At 45.8% G+C, this 15,269-nt stretch overlaps 1 protein-coding gene across 5 annotated transcripts in view; it reads left to right on the top strand.

The window, feature by feature from the left end:
- Window positions 1-15,269, top strand: part of LOC147034273 (syntaxin-11-like) — a 110,573-nt gene that overhangs the window by 13,923 nt on the left and 81,381 nt on the right. The window contains exons 1-2 of one of the 5 annotated variants that reach the window (XM_085879858.1): window positions 13,102-13,209; window positions 13,320-13,379. The exons of 2 other annotated variants lie outside the window; for them this stretch is intronic. The gene's annotated coding sequence lies outside the window, so the exon portion shown is untranslated. Of the gene's footprint in view, window positions 1-13,066; window positions 13,385-15,269 lie in introns of those variants that run through there. 2 more of the 5 variants (XM_085879874.1, XM_085879866.1) reach the window with 2 other exon arrangements.

The following is a 15,269-nucleotide window of genomic DNA, read 5'->3' as shown; positions in this document are numbered from 1 at the left end:
TCATGTTGCAGCCCAGGTTTCTGAAAGCAGTCAGCATGTTGTTGACAAGTTCTGCGTAGTTTCTGGCCTTATTGTTGCCAAGAAAGTTCTTCACTACCAAAACAAATGTCTTCCACACTTCCAGTTCCACTTCGTTCATTGAGTTTTTGAACTCTGGATCTCTGATGAGCTGACGGATCTGAGAACCATCAAAGATGCCAACTTTCAACTTCTCCATGGTCAATCCTGGAAAAGCCTGGCACAAGTAAGTGAAGCAGTCACCATCTTTGTCCAGAGCCTTGGTGAACTGCTTGATTAAGCCGAGCTTGATGTGCAGCGGTGGGAAGAGTATTCTGTCTCTGTCCACCAGAGGGTCGTTGATGACGTTCCTTTCTTTGCATGGCACCAATTCCTCCCGCACAGGCCAGTCCTTCTTCGTGTAATGCTGAGCACGGTCCCTACTATCCCACATGCACAGAAAACATGGGTACTTGGTGAAGCCAGACTGTTGTCCCAACAAAAAGTTCACCATCTTCAGGTCAACACAAATAAACCACTTAAGCTGATCATAACCAATTTTCTCCAGCACGTACTTCACCGCTTCATACTTCTCCTTCAGTGTAGTCGAGTGAGCGATGGGTACAGAGGCAAAATGGTTGCCGATGTGTAGCAGAACACATTTCAGTGATCGCTTGCTGCTGTCAATGAACAGTCTCCAATCTTTGGGTTCGTACTGTGGCACTCCAAGCTTGAGCAGAAGCGCATGTCATAAATTGGCGCATGTAGGTATTGTACATTCTTCAGAGTTCGTTATTTCAAGAAATACAACTTTTTTGTATCACATTATTACAAAATCTGCCCCATTAACTTTAGTTTTGATCCACGAACTTTATGCTTTGCCTCACCAATTTTTGGAAGATTTTGAGGTTTTATGACTTCAAACTGATCCCTTTTCGACATAATCACCCAGAACTATCGTACCTGAATACTTCTTGTCATATTATTTCCAATTAAAACAATTATTTGACATGATATTTTACCCCCACCAACTTCTTCTAAAATGCTCCACACGTGAACAAAAATGTAAAAAACGACATGTGGCCATATCTCAAAAACTTGACCTGATTGAACAAAACTAATGTGAGTTTTGGATTCAGCGCATCAGATTCGTCCTAAATCAGCTTAAAAAATGCAGACAACAAATTTGTTGTTGACCAGTGTAATTGGTGAGTTCTCAAATGTTACTGCTTCATCTATTGCTTGTTTGGATATGGACACCCAGCAGGATTAAAAACAAAACCTGTCAAAGGGCGGAGGAGCTCCTTGTGAGCCAACGGCCATCCATATCTAGTGCCCAACTGTGTCTGCGGACGTCCTCCTGCATTTGGGTTACTTCTTATTAGGAGGTTGGTGGCAGGATTTGCACTCCAGCCACCGTAAAACGCTTCATTCCGCAAAACGCAAAAACGCTAAAAAATCTGAAAACCCACTCCGTGGGAGTACCTCCTGTGCAGCTTCCCTTCGCAGGGCAGCTCACCGGATGATGGGATTGGGGCAAAGCCTTCGGGACCCCCAATCTTTGATAGGAGGGAAACCACGGGGTAACATCCCTGGGTCAGATTGCGGGAGAGTGTGTCGGAGTGGTGCTGAGGTGTCGTCCACCAGACGGCGGTCTCCTTGGGTTAACCTGAGGCGGTCCCTTCGGGTGGGTGCCTGGAATGTCCTATCCCTAAGAGAGGATGATCACCTGTCTCTGTTATCATCTGAGCTCAAGCGTTTGGACATCGGGATTGCAGCTCTCTCTGAGGTTCGGAGACCGGATTGCGGCGAGATAATGGTGGGTGGTTACACCTACTATTGGTCTGATCGCTCTGATGGTTACCATACCCAAGGAGTTGCTGTAGCTGTGTCCAATAAGCTGACCCCAATGATAATTGAGGTAACACCGGTCAACGAGCGTATTATGAGATTAAGGATTCGTCACTCCTTAGGTGTCATTTCCCTGGTCTCTATTTATGCTCCGACTGAGGCGAGTGATCTTACCGTGAAGGATGCATTCTACGCCACACTCGAGTCTGTGGTTGATCAGTGCCCCAGACGAGATACACTTCTAGTCTTGGGGGATTTCAATGCATCGACTGGAACTGATAGGGATGGTTATGAGGTGTGTGTTGGTCCCCATGGGTCAGGAACTATGAACCAGAATAGCACTAAGTTCCTTGACTTTGCAAGAAGTCATGGACTTAGGGTGGCTGGTTCATGGTTTCAGCGCCCGCAAGCTCATCGCTGGACTTGGTATTCCAACGCTGGCGGTGTGGCAAAGGAGATTGACCATGTCCTCATTGACGGTCGTTGGAGGATGATCCAGAACTGCAGGGTCTACCGGAGTGCTCAGTTCCTCAATACTGACCACAGGCTTGTTGTAGCAACTCTAAAGCTGCACCTTAAATCCTGGAGAATGGTACCATCCCAGCCTAGGCTGGATGTTGCCAAGCTCAGGGATGACAGAGTAGCTGAGGAGTTTGCGAACAGGCTGAGTGGACACTTGGGGGTCTGGGTGCTTTGGGGGTCCTGAAGAGTTGTGGAGCACCTTCAAGACCACCGTCCTTGATGTTGCCGGTGGATGCCTTGGAGTTCACCGCAGGGCAAAGAAGAATTTTGTCTCTCAAGGGACACTGGATACCATTGACCAGAGTCGCAGGGCCAGGCTGAATGGCAGAGCTGAGCTGTTCAGGGAGCTGAGGCGTAAAACTGTACGTGCACTGAGGGTGGACAAGGAGGCCTATGTGCGAGGAATCTGTGAGGGGGTAGAGCATCACCTGTGGACAGGTGATTCTCGTCCCGCTTACAGGGGAATTCGCGCATTACGTTCATCCAAGCCCATCCCTCGGAGCACTGCAGTTCGAGCAGAGAGTGGTAGGCTCTTGACAGAGGAGTCTGAAGTGAAGGCCCGCTGGGCCGGTTACTTTGAGCGGTTGTACCAGGCTGATCCCCCAACTGTCGAGTTGGACGTCAAGGGTGTTACAATCCCTGTTGCTGACCCTCGAATCAACTGTGGTCCACCATCGCTTGTGGAAACACGGGCTGCGGTGAACCAGTTGAAACGGGGCAAAGCTCCAGGGATCTGTGGCATCCATGCTGAACTCTCAAGGCTGGTGGAAATGCTGCACTCGCGTCGTTGCATGCAGTTTTGTGCTCTGCCTGGAACACAGGCATCATCCCAACTGACTGGAAGAGGGGCCTTGTTGTCCCTCTCTGGAAAGGGAAGGGTGATCGCCAAGACTGCAACAACTACCGAGGGGTGACACTGCTCTCAGTGCCGGGCAAGGTCTTTGCTCGGATAATTCTTGATAGGGTTCGCCACCATCTGCTTGAGCACCAGCGTCCAGAGCAGTCAGGCTTTACACCAAAGAGGTCAACGATTGACCGTATCCTTGCTCTTCGTGTCCTCACTGAACGCAGACGAGAGTTTCGGCAGGGGCTGCTTGCAGCCTCTGTTGATCTCTGTAAAGCGTTCGATTCAGTGAATCGGGATGTCCTCTGGAGGATTCTTGGTCTTCGTGGGGTGCCACCGAAACTGATCGATCTGATGTCTGAACTCTACTCTGGTACTGAGAGTGCTGTGAAGTGTGGTGGTACCGCCTCTGACTTATTTCCAGTTGTTACTGGAGTTCGTCAGGGATGTGTACTTGCCCCCACACTTTTCAGCACTTGTATGGACTGGATTTTTGGGAGGATGTCGGAGAGATCAAGTTGCGGTGCATCGTTTGGCAATGTCAAGATCTCGGACCTTGATTTTGCAGATGATGCAGTCATCTTTGCGGAGACTTTAGACATCCTCTTGGGGGCCCTCGAGGTGCTGAATGAGGAGTCGGAGCCGTTGGGATTACGGATTTCTTGGGTCAAAACAAAGATCTAGGCTTTCGGTGACATCTTGGATGCTGCTGTCCTGTCTGTGTCTGTTTGTGGTGAGGATGTTGAGGTCGTGGATAGATTCACTTACCTTGGCAGTGATATTCATGTCTCCGCAGGTTGTGAGCCGGAGGTCAATAGACGTCTGGGTCGGGCCTGGGGAGTCATGGATTCACTGGATCATGGGGTGTGGCGCTGCCGGTACCTGTGCGGGAGGACGAAAGTCCGAGTCTTCAGGTCCTTGGTACTTCCAGTCTTGCTCTATGGGTGCGAGACTTGGACTTTGACCAAGGATCTGAGACGGAGACTTAATTCCTTTGGTACCAGGTCTCTTCGGAGAATCCTTGGCTATCGCTGGTCGGATTTTGTGTCCAACGAGCGGTTGCTGAGAGAGACTCGGATGAGATTTGTTACCTGCATAGTCCGTGAGCGTCAGCTGCGGCTGTATGGACATGTGGCTCGTTTTCCTGACGCTGATCCTGCTCACCAGATTCTCTCAGCGAGGGAGTCTCATGAGTGGAGGAGGCCAGTGGGCCGACCACGTGCCTCATGGTTGCAGCAGGTTGACCATCATCTCAAGGAGATGGGGATGGGCCTGGCATCTGCCTGGGGGATGGCCAGACGGAGGCCCCTGGAGTACCGGCGGAAAGTGGACGCAGCGACGCGCTGTTCTGGCACATGCTCCCATACCTGACCTGATCTATTGCCGATATTGCTAGACTCGCTCCATTTAGCCTAGCTCCAGACGGTAGCAATGACAGTGGTGAGGCCCAGCTATATCCTGTCCTGATTTCGTACCATGACAACAGTGCTGGGATTGTGAAGCAAGGTTTGCTAAGTTTGCCTGCGTGCAAACAAGATTCCACTGGAGAAAACATTTTCAAACTGCTTGATCATGAGTTCAGTGACAGGAAAATTCCGTGGGGAAATTGTGTTTCCTTTTGTGCTGATAATGCCTCTGTCATGGTGGGCAAGCACAAAGGAGTCGCTGCTTATATCCACAAACAAAATCCAGAGTGCTACATCATGGGATGCCCTTGCCATATGATGCACAATACGGCCAAGAAGGCGGCTCAGGCCTTACCCATTGAATTAGATGACTTTCTCATCGATATTTACTACTACTTGGACAAAAGTAGTAAACGCGTCAAAGGAGTGAAAGCACTGCAAGAACTCTGTGATGCCCCGACACACAAGATTCTGAAGCATGTCGCAACAAGGTGGCTGTCCCTTGGTCAGTGCCTAGACAGGCTGATTGAACAGTGGGAGCCACTTCGCCTCTTCTTCAAAGAAGAAGTACGAAGAAAAATGCAACCAACTGTAGCCAAGACTCTAACAACGAGCAAGAAGGACGGCACTGTATCTACTGCCAGTACTGGCACTGCAGGATCAAGCACTAGTGGAGCAGCAGTAACCACTACCACTGCAGTATCTGCTGCGAAGAAGACAGCAGGGACAGCACCAAAACCAATGCTGAGAGCACGTAGCATCACCGGCCCTTCATCACGTTCATCTACAAAGCAGATCCCTTCAGAGTCGAGAAAGACTGTGATAGTCCCATCTACAGGCAAAGAAGGACCCAAGTTAAGTTCTGCTTTTGCCAAATCACTTGATAGAAGCTCAGCAAAACCTTCGAATCAGAGGTCTTCTTCCTTGGCTGCACCTACCTCAAGCTCTCTCCTCAAACGTAAAATTGGATCTGGTACTACGAGTCTGACCTCTTCTGCTGGCAGTAAACGCAAGTGTGATCGCCCTGCGGCTAAGTGTACTACGAGTTCTACAACTAAAAGCGCATCTTCCTCAAACACTGTGCAGGAATCTAGAGAAAAACGTGTCAACAGGATGTTCTTGTCTCCACAAACAAAACTCTATTGTTTCTTCCTTCGATATGCTAACAAGCTTTTTGAGAAGGGGAATCTTCTGCTCCAAAGAGACGAACCCTGTATTCATCTCCTGCACGGAGAATTGAATGATCTTCTGAAAGATATCTTCGTACGGTTTTTGAAACCATCGGTGTCATCGGTTGCTCTGGTAAATGTACCCTTCTCTGACAGAAATCATCAGAAGAATGATGAGGACCTCATGATTGGGAACGATGCCAACCTGCATATAAGGGAACAAAGGAGTCTCAAGAAATCCACCTTCACTCTGAGTGAGTCAGACATCCAAGGTTTCTTCAGTGCATTTCGCTCATATTATGTGAAAGCCTGCAATTACATCTTCAAAACCTGGCCGCTAGATGATGAATTAGCCAAGCATGCTCAGGTGCTGGATGTTAAGCTACACCAAGAAGTGGGGTTTGACTGTGTGGAGTTTTTCATCAAGAAATTCCCCTGTCTGTTTAGTGGCGGTGATAGTGACATAGACAGTCTTGAGAGTGAATTCGCTCACGACCAGGCAGACGCCTCCATAGCTACAATTGCTACTGAGACAGTGAGAGTGGATGAGCAGTGGCATCGGATTTCACAGCTCACAGATCCCTGCACTGGTGCCAAGAAGTATCCTAATTTGAGCAAAGTGATGAAGGGAATCTTGGTCATTCCTCATTCGAATGCATCATGTGAGCGGGCACTCAGTCTTGTACGGAAGAATCATACTGAATTTCGTCCCAATTTGAGTGTCAAAACCCTGGAAGCTCTCTTAATTGAAAAACTAGCTCATAGCACCCCTTGCTACCAGAGAGAATACAGCAAAGACATAATCAGAAGGGCTAAAAGAGCCACACAGCTGTCACTCAGCAAAGCTGCCATGGAAAAAGCAAGCAGCAGTAGTACCAGCCAGTAAGGTAAGAAAAATATTGCTTCTTTTGTGCTTTTTGTTAATCTTTGATTGTCCCCTAACTTACTAATATTAACATACATGTAACATTAAAAAGTGCACAATTTTCCCCTTTTTTTGTTCAAAAAGTGGGAATTCTTAACATGTTAAATGCTCCAAAATAGGGCTCAGAGGGCACGAGAGAGCGTCTAGAACCCCAGAGCTTCCAGGGCCCTAAGGCGGGCCCTGGACCCCGCCGCAAGGGTCGAGCACTCCGCGCTCGAGATGTGCGCTTTGCGCACATTATTTGGTGTCGGTTGAAAATCCTCCCTAATTCTGATTTCCAAAAGTTGGCATCTCTGGTAATCCACGGCAATGCTTTCTGTAACCGTCAAGAGTCGTGAATATGTATAAACAACGAATGTGGTCATCATTGGTCATCATGAACCAATCTCACACATCAAACAAACTCATACAACCAATCTCACACATCAAACTCACACTTCCAACCAATGTCACACATACAACTCACTCATACAACCAATCTCACACATCAACTTCACTCATACAACCAACCAAAGTCACCCATCAAACTCACTCATACAACCAATCTCACCCAACAACTTCACTCATCCAACCAATCTCACACATCAAACTCACTCATACATCCAATCTCACACATCAAACTCACACTTCCAACCAATGTCGCACATCAAACTCACTCATACAACCAATCTCACCCATCAACTTCACTCATACAATCAACCAAAGTCACCCATCAAACTCACTCATCCAAACAAACTCTCTCTCTCATCCAAACAAACTCTCTCTCTCTCTCCTCCAAACAAACTCGTCCTACTACAGATACTACGACTAATTGTGTCAAAACTCACCTGGCAACCACTGACCCAACGAAGCATGTAGCGCCGAGTAGCGCCGAATCATTCCAGGGGAAAAAATATTAAAATAACATTTTGAGACGAGAATCATGGGAATCATACGTAATTTCGGTCGATTTTTTTTTTTTCTTCCTAGAAACTAGTGTAAAACTACTAAAGTTAGTATATATAAGCTTGTACAAAATCACGCGTGATTTCCATAATCAAAACATACAAAATGGCGGCCGTCTCGGCCATCTCAACGAAGGTTGAATTCTGTGCTAAAATCAACCAAAATTAGTCTAAAACTGGTAAATAACCACTAAAACATGGATTAGCCACAGTGGCTCACGGGTGGTTTAAAATATTAGCCACAGGTAAGAGGGATTCGCCCTGTGGCGACGTGGCGAGCGGCAGCGCACACCCAGGACACATTTCCTTTTGCAGTACTTCTCACCAACCCATATTCTGACATACTGCCTTCTCTTTAGTCCAAAAATTTAAAACTTTGACTCTTCACTCAAAAGTACCTTTTCCCACTGATTAGCATCCCAACTCTGATGTTCTTGGGCATATTTCAGTCTCTTGGCTTTGTTACATTTACGCAGAAAGGGCTTTTTGACAGCAATTCACCCATGGAGACAACTTTTTATAAGAAACTTTCTGATAGTAGATGAGTTGGCACAAACCCCTGATGTCTATGCCAGTTCCTGCCTAAGTTCAGAACTTGACTTTTCTCTTCTATTTCATAAGGAACTTGACCTGGTTGCATAAAGCATTCTTAAGGAAAGATTTGAGGATTTACCAAAATATTTCCTCAAGTTTCCCCTTAAGGACATCCTTTATTTGAGGATCATTGCTTTTTCGAATGGATATTCCTAATTTTTTTCTGAAAATCTTCCCTAAACTAAAGGGAGCATCCCTCCCCCCATCCTTAAACCCAATCTTTGAGATTCCAAATTTAGCTCTTCATTGAAATTGGTCATGAATAGGTTGATTATCGCCGTGCTAAACGCCTGAACCCGCTTGACATCGATGATGATATTACCCTGATCTAAAACACGTGCTAAGAAATAACTACAATTATACGAAGTATCTTTGATCCCGCAGGAGTCATTTCCACAATAATATGTCTTAAAGAATTTATTTATAAACTCCATTGAACTGACAATCCCACAGTATTTAACACGTGATATTTGCGCCGACGTAAAGGTGTGTTCTGGTGCAGGTACTGCAGGTTCACCTGAACGAGCTGTTAGTCCATGCTGCTCGTGTAGTAATACTTTCATGGTGTGAACATTTATTACTTCGTGTTCAGGTTATTTAGATATCAATTCAATTGATACAGATGGTGACCCCAGGAAAAAATGTCACTGCATACGTAATAAATAGATTGAATGCGGCGTGTCACTGGGTCCATAACTCGTCGATCCGGTGTCGTAGAGAGACGTGTGGGGACTCGTTCAACTCGGGGGAATCCCGGTTTGCCCTGTCCACCCAGGTCTTAGCCAAATCGAAAGATTCTTCACAATTGCACACTTTATAGTTATCGTGTTGTAATTAAACATAAATGTACTTCAACAACACACATCATACAACTACACAATGTATTGTCTCTCTTGTGCTTAAGAAAAGCCAACACTAGTACTCTGTCAAAGCCAGTTTGTAGATCGCTTCGCCGCCATCTTCCTTTCGGATGCATCTTCCGATCTCCAATCTGATTGCTTGCCTAGAACAGCAATGGCTCACAAAGGATTTCCTCAACCTTCAGGAAACGTGAGGATTTCCTGATGGTTGTTTATGCAACAGCCCGCAAGGAAATCCTTCGTGAAGGAATCACAGTGACCCTAAAGGGGAATCTTTCATTAAGCATGAAGGAATTTTATGCAACTGGACCATTATCTTTCAGTACTACTCATCTGTTGTGCTGAGTTTGTTTGGCCTTCCAGTCTGTTTTCTATCTTTAACTTCTCCGGTCTCACTATGCTTCTGTGTTGTTGCTCAAATGCCACATCTGGAAATACCTGCTTTGCAGGATATTTCTCTCTGGGAATTGCCTTCTCGGTGTAAAACTATTATTTTGAGCCTCGTCGAGTTTGATATCTTGGACACGGTGTGGGTTTATATTACCTGCAAGAGAGAAATTAAAATCATTAGTGAAAAAAAAAGATGTGGTGGGCCAAGACTTTTGCACAGTACTAAAACATACACGTATGAGGGAGGTGATAACATGATTCTGGAGGAGGGTGTGTACCCATAAAGGTAAAAAATGCTACATTTGAATCGGAATACAATATCACAAATGCCAGAGTTCTAGTTGTGGCTGAAAGTTTGGTAAAAATATTTTTATTCATCCGCTGATGAAGTCCCCAGAGGCATTATATTTTCGGGATGTCTGTCCGGCTGTCTATCCATCCATCCGTCCGTGTTAGGTTTTGTTTGTACGTGATAGGTTTTCGTTACCGCGATAACTTAAGAATGGCCGAAGGGATCCAAGTCAAACTTGATACAAGTATATGAAATGATGTAAAGATAAACTGATTAGATTATGGGGTCGAGAGGTCAAAGGTCAGAGGTCCCATTTGGTGAATCAGTGATGGGATTTTGACCAAACTTGGTATAAGTATATATTATGATGCAAAGATGAACTGATTCGATTTTTGGCATCAAGAGGTCAAAGGCCAGAGGTTATGTTAGGTAAAATCCTGTTTCCACAATAACTTGTGAACCAGTGATGGGATTTTGACCAAACTTGACGGAGGTATATTGTTACAGAACTGGGGTTCGGGATTTACCACGAGGGGGACTTATCGGTCTCTTCCTGACTTCCGGCCCTGCAGGCCCCCATGCCGTGGTGAAGTCCACGGCCCGTCGGGTTGTCAAACAACTACAGACATCGATTTATAATGCCAAAACTGGCAGGATACTCGCTCTAAAACGCACTATATTTTCCGTTGGCAATGTCAATTGGGGTACGTACCCTCAGTGCGCACCCGTCCATTTATTCGTTTGGCTACGCGGAACCATGACTACAGACTGGCTAATTGTGGAGCCATTCAATCGGGCGAACTTCCCATCTATCTAGTCTTGACACACTAAATCGAGCCATTGAAGGAAAAGGCGAGACAAGCAGGTTGGAAAGGGTTAATAGTTCAACACGCACATTTATTTACAAACACATGCACGGAATCAATAAAATCAGTGGCATGTACTTACAAGCACATAAAATAACCAAGAAAAGGCATAAAAGGACAGATTCTAACCCTTCGCACTTATTCCCCTTCTCCAATCTTATCTTAATCGGTTACACACACAACATGGCACCAGCAGAATCATACCGAGGAAGCGTAGAGAGGAAGAACAGAATGTAGAGGAAGGCGTTGGCTCGGACTTTGACCCACCGCAGCACACGTCGGCAGACGTGTGCCAATCCCGAAACAAGTACAGAATGAGAAAAAGCAGAAAGGTATAGGTATGATGTGTGCGATGTATTCTTGAAAATAAGAGGAACATGTGAGGTACATATGTAAAGCCTCGCCTGGAAGGGTCAAGGGACAAATCACCGAGAGCTTTTTTTAGAATGGCGATTCCCTTTGTGAATCGATGTGGATGAATAGAGGTTCTTAGATAACAGCAAGAGACAGATAATGTATGTCAGTATGGAGCTATCTTCTCACGCTAGGGACCTCCCGGCTCGTCTGCTCTCGCTCCTCTGCCTCGTGCTCGACCAACCATCACGCCATTCTCTCAGCGCTGTCCAGCGCGGCTCGCCTTGGCCTCAGTGCAAACACCAATGGTAGTTTCTCCTTTCTTAGAACGAACAGGCATTACGCATTACAAATTGCTTTGGGATTCCCAGCGCGTTCCAACAGCTGCAAACGGTCTGGCGTTCAGCCTTTTAAGCAGCTTGAGATGTTAGGGGGGGTCTTGGGGAGGCGGGGGGGTCAAAGTTCACCGGAGGTGGAATTCCCAGGAGCAAAGGTCGTGGCTTATCCTTTGACCCACAACAGCGCATCCCTATTGGTGCACTCACCTGTCAACATCTCCTTTGGCTGTCAATCAACGTCGAGTTGAGGTCCTCCCCTGAACTTACGCTACCACCTCTTTAACGGGTTTTCCTGCCCAAATGGTTTGAAAACACGAACGTTGTTCTCCCCCTCGTTGTCTGAATTTGTGGTTGTCTGTGGTGTGGTGCTTCAGAATGTGGTTGTGTGTAATGCTATACGAGAGGGTTAATAAAATAGAGAAAGGAAATTTAAAAATAGGGGTTGCACATGATATATACATGAAGACTGTTAAATGATATTTTGAGAAAGAGAGAGAAAATTGTTCTGTGTGATGTATGAAATGGCAACCACTGTATATGAGTCATGAATTGAGGATTTATATAAGAAAGAAAGACAAGAGGGGGAAAGAGGAGTCTCCTATAGCCCACACAACACATTTGGCCTGCTCCCCTCTAATCAAGGTATGGAGACCTCTCTGGGAACACATATGAACGATATAACTGAGTGGTGTCGCTGTTGCAGGTTGCCTTGTCATTTCAAACAGGAATATTTCACAAGCTCAGCGCTGTGCGGTTACCCGGAACAGAACCGCACGGCTCACTCGCATTACGACACAGCACGGTTGTGAGATCATACAGAGAAAAGTTCCTTTCAAACCGAGTGCTACCCATAACTCATACAACCTTTAAAAACAATCACTCGATCAATAACTAATTTCGTGCTTGTATTTAGGAGTAAAATCGCAAAACGTTTCTGGATAAAGAAAAGTAAATATTAAGAGAAATAAACTGTAAGAGAGATTTTGATGTTAAGAGAGATTTTGACATGACAATTCATGAAAGTGTGTGAATTTAAAAAAGGTAAGGAGTTGCACATTTAGAGAGGATATCTAAAGAATGCTCGACCACCGAAAGTCTTGAACTGAGTACGAAGAGAATCCCATTGTTAGGCCATATAGGTCTCTTCAAGGCATTCAAGGTGCGATTAGTTAGTAATGTGAGCAGAAACCAACTTAGGTAAAGATTCGGTCAACAGTGATATTTTCAAACCTATGTGTTGACATCACCTTTAACTCGGCTCAGAATGAAAACATGGAGCACAGCTTTGTATGTTAGTACCACGTCAGTAAAATTCTTACAATTCCCCTGATGGCTCAATGTTGTGTTCGGCCATCTCGGTTCATGACGAGCTCGTGCTGTCATTTCAACGCACCTTTGAACCCACAGTTATTCTCCCATTGTGAACTGATCAATGGTATCACCAGTAAAATGCTTATGAGTATAAGCCCTGGAATCACCATGTACTCTATTTCGATTCTCCTACACCCCCCCCCCCCCTTGCCCAATAACTTTCCCCAATAAAGAAACAAATTGCATTTTCAGTGAAATTTTGAAGATGGCCAGAAAAAGAGACAGATTGTGACAAGGCGTCACACCCATATCTTGGATCCCGCCCTATTACATCTACGTCAGATGGGTTTGTTGAACAACAGTGGCTCGGCTAAACTGCAACTAAAGCTTTGATTAATTATCATGATGTGACATGAGCAGGCAAGCAAGGGCAGCTGCTAGAACCTTACAAACCAGTTAAACCACAATATCGAGGTGAACAGAGCAGTGATCGAGGAGAGGCTGCCAGAGAGCAACGGGGAGGGAGAGGAAGAGATCTCGGATCAAGTAATTATTTTATTGGCTGTTTTCGTATTTTTCATTTCCTGAAACGATGTGAGATCTTTGAAGGATTACAAACAAGCACAAGATTTTTTTTTGTCTTGCTTCAACGGAAGGTGCTGACACTGACACGAAGTAGCATTCTCTGGATTACAAACGTGTGGCCTGCCTGGCAGGTAAGGTGCGATTACATTGTTCGAGCTCAACTTTTAAACAATCTCGATGTTGAAAATGAAAAGGATATTAGATAACACAACTTCCACGAAACTTTAATCAGGTTTTGGGGATTTTAACCAGTATGAATTTATGGCTGTACAAGCTTTATACCTGTGGTGAAGGAACAAGTTTCAACAACCCGATTACACTTGACTCGAGATAATTGCAATAAATTTCCAGTAAATTTCAAATTGAATAATTTAGTCAGGGTATTATGAAGACCATGCTCACAAATTATTTGAAAGTCCTCTTGGCAGATGATTCCACATTACACCATACTATATCCCATCCCTACGACAGACCGGCATGTGCTTCACTCTCTGCAGACCTGGAAAGGATAACATGCTGGTCTGACACGTAGAAGAGGACATCCATACTTGGAATGTCTCATATTATCACCCTGTTTCCGGCAGGATCGTCAAACAAAAATACCTATCTCTGTGATCAATCATTAGTAAAGGTTCAGTCTTTCAAACTTCTGGGCCTTACTATCAGCCATGACTTCTCCCATGCACACCATATATCAGTTGGCCGCCAGAGTCAATTTCAGACCACGTACCCTCAGACGCGCGACCGGGTATCCTCAAGCGCACCACCAAGTATCCTCAGACGCGCGACAGGGTATCCTCAGGCACGCGACCGGGTATCCTCAAGCGCACCACCAAGTATCCTCAGGCGCGTGACCGGGTATCCTCAGGCAAGCGACCGGGTATCCTCAGGCCCGTGACCAGGTATCTTCAGATGCGCAACCAGGTATCCTCAGGCGCGCAATCGGGTATCCTCAGACGCGTGACTGGGTATCCTCAGGTGCGCAACTGGGTATCCTCAAGCGCACCACCAAGTATCCTCAGGCACACGACCAGGTATCCACAGGCACACGACCGGGTATCCTCAGGCACGTGACCAGGTATCTTCAGATGTGCGACGGTATCCTCAGGCGCGTGACCGGGTATCCTCAGATGCGCGACCGGGTATCCTCAGGTGTGCGATCAGGTATCCTCAGTCACATGACAGGGTATCTTTAGGAGTGCTGAGTCCTTCCTTGTTAAATCTGAACTTCTTATGGCCTGCAAGGCCTCTGTCCATAAGCTCGGTGAGCTCTCCCCTTTGGACTGGTGCCACACTTCACATCTCTCACTCAAGGATTCTGAATCAAAAGCTCTCAACATCATCAGCATCTCCCACAAAGAGGCAGAAGTACAGGTCTTGCTGCTCTCTCAATGAAGATGTCTAGGTGGCCTCTTTATTTTCTACTGCCAATCTTCTGACCTTGCTCATCGTGCTATTTCAGCCCTCCACCCATACTTAGCACCTCAAGGATGCACAAGTTAATCAGTAATACCCTCCTTGATCACCTTGTGAAAATCCAGCCTGTGCCTGCCTCCATATCTCCATAGGGCATTTCCACGAGAGAGCCTTTCCTGTCCATTGACCACAAATTACCTTGTAGTTTTCAATACTCACAGTGTAGTCCATTGATGTGGACTGCAGCTGGACAGACACTACTCAAAGATATAGACACTACAAAGAAGCCGAACATGTGCCAATAGACAGGCAGATTTAAACGCTGCTTCTTTCAACATTCCCTCGTGATTTTCAATGCACATCAATATGGATGTGTTTCACTTGAAGGGCCATTAAGTGCAACTCCAAATTGTGTTTAGTGTGTGAAGCCAAAATAAGTCCTCTCTCCTTCAGTAATGCTCTATCTTGTCCTTGATGAGTAAAGTATGCCTGTAAAACCATCGTTTAGTCAACACTCTCGGTATAACACTGCATACAAAATACGTACCTCCGATAGTCTGTGCACCAAAATCAAATCGATAGTTCCTTTAAAACAGTCATATTGC

The sequence above is a fragment of the Eptatretus burgeri genome, chromosome 1 (genome assembly GCF_056783735.1).
Source record: "Eptatretus burgeri isolate ZD-2024b chromosome 1, Ebu_testis_v1, whole genome shotgun sequence".
NCBI lineage: Eukaryota > Metazoa > Chordata > Myxini > Myxiniformes > Myxinidae > Eptatretus > Eptatretus burgeri.
Note: the sequence above shows the minus strand (reverse complement) of the source record. Positions and strands in the feature narration are given on the sequence as shown.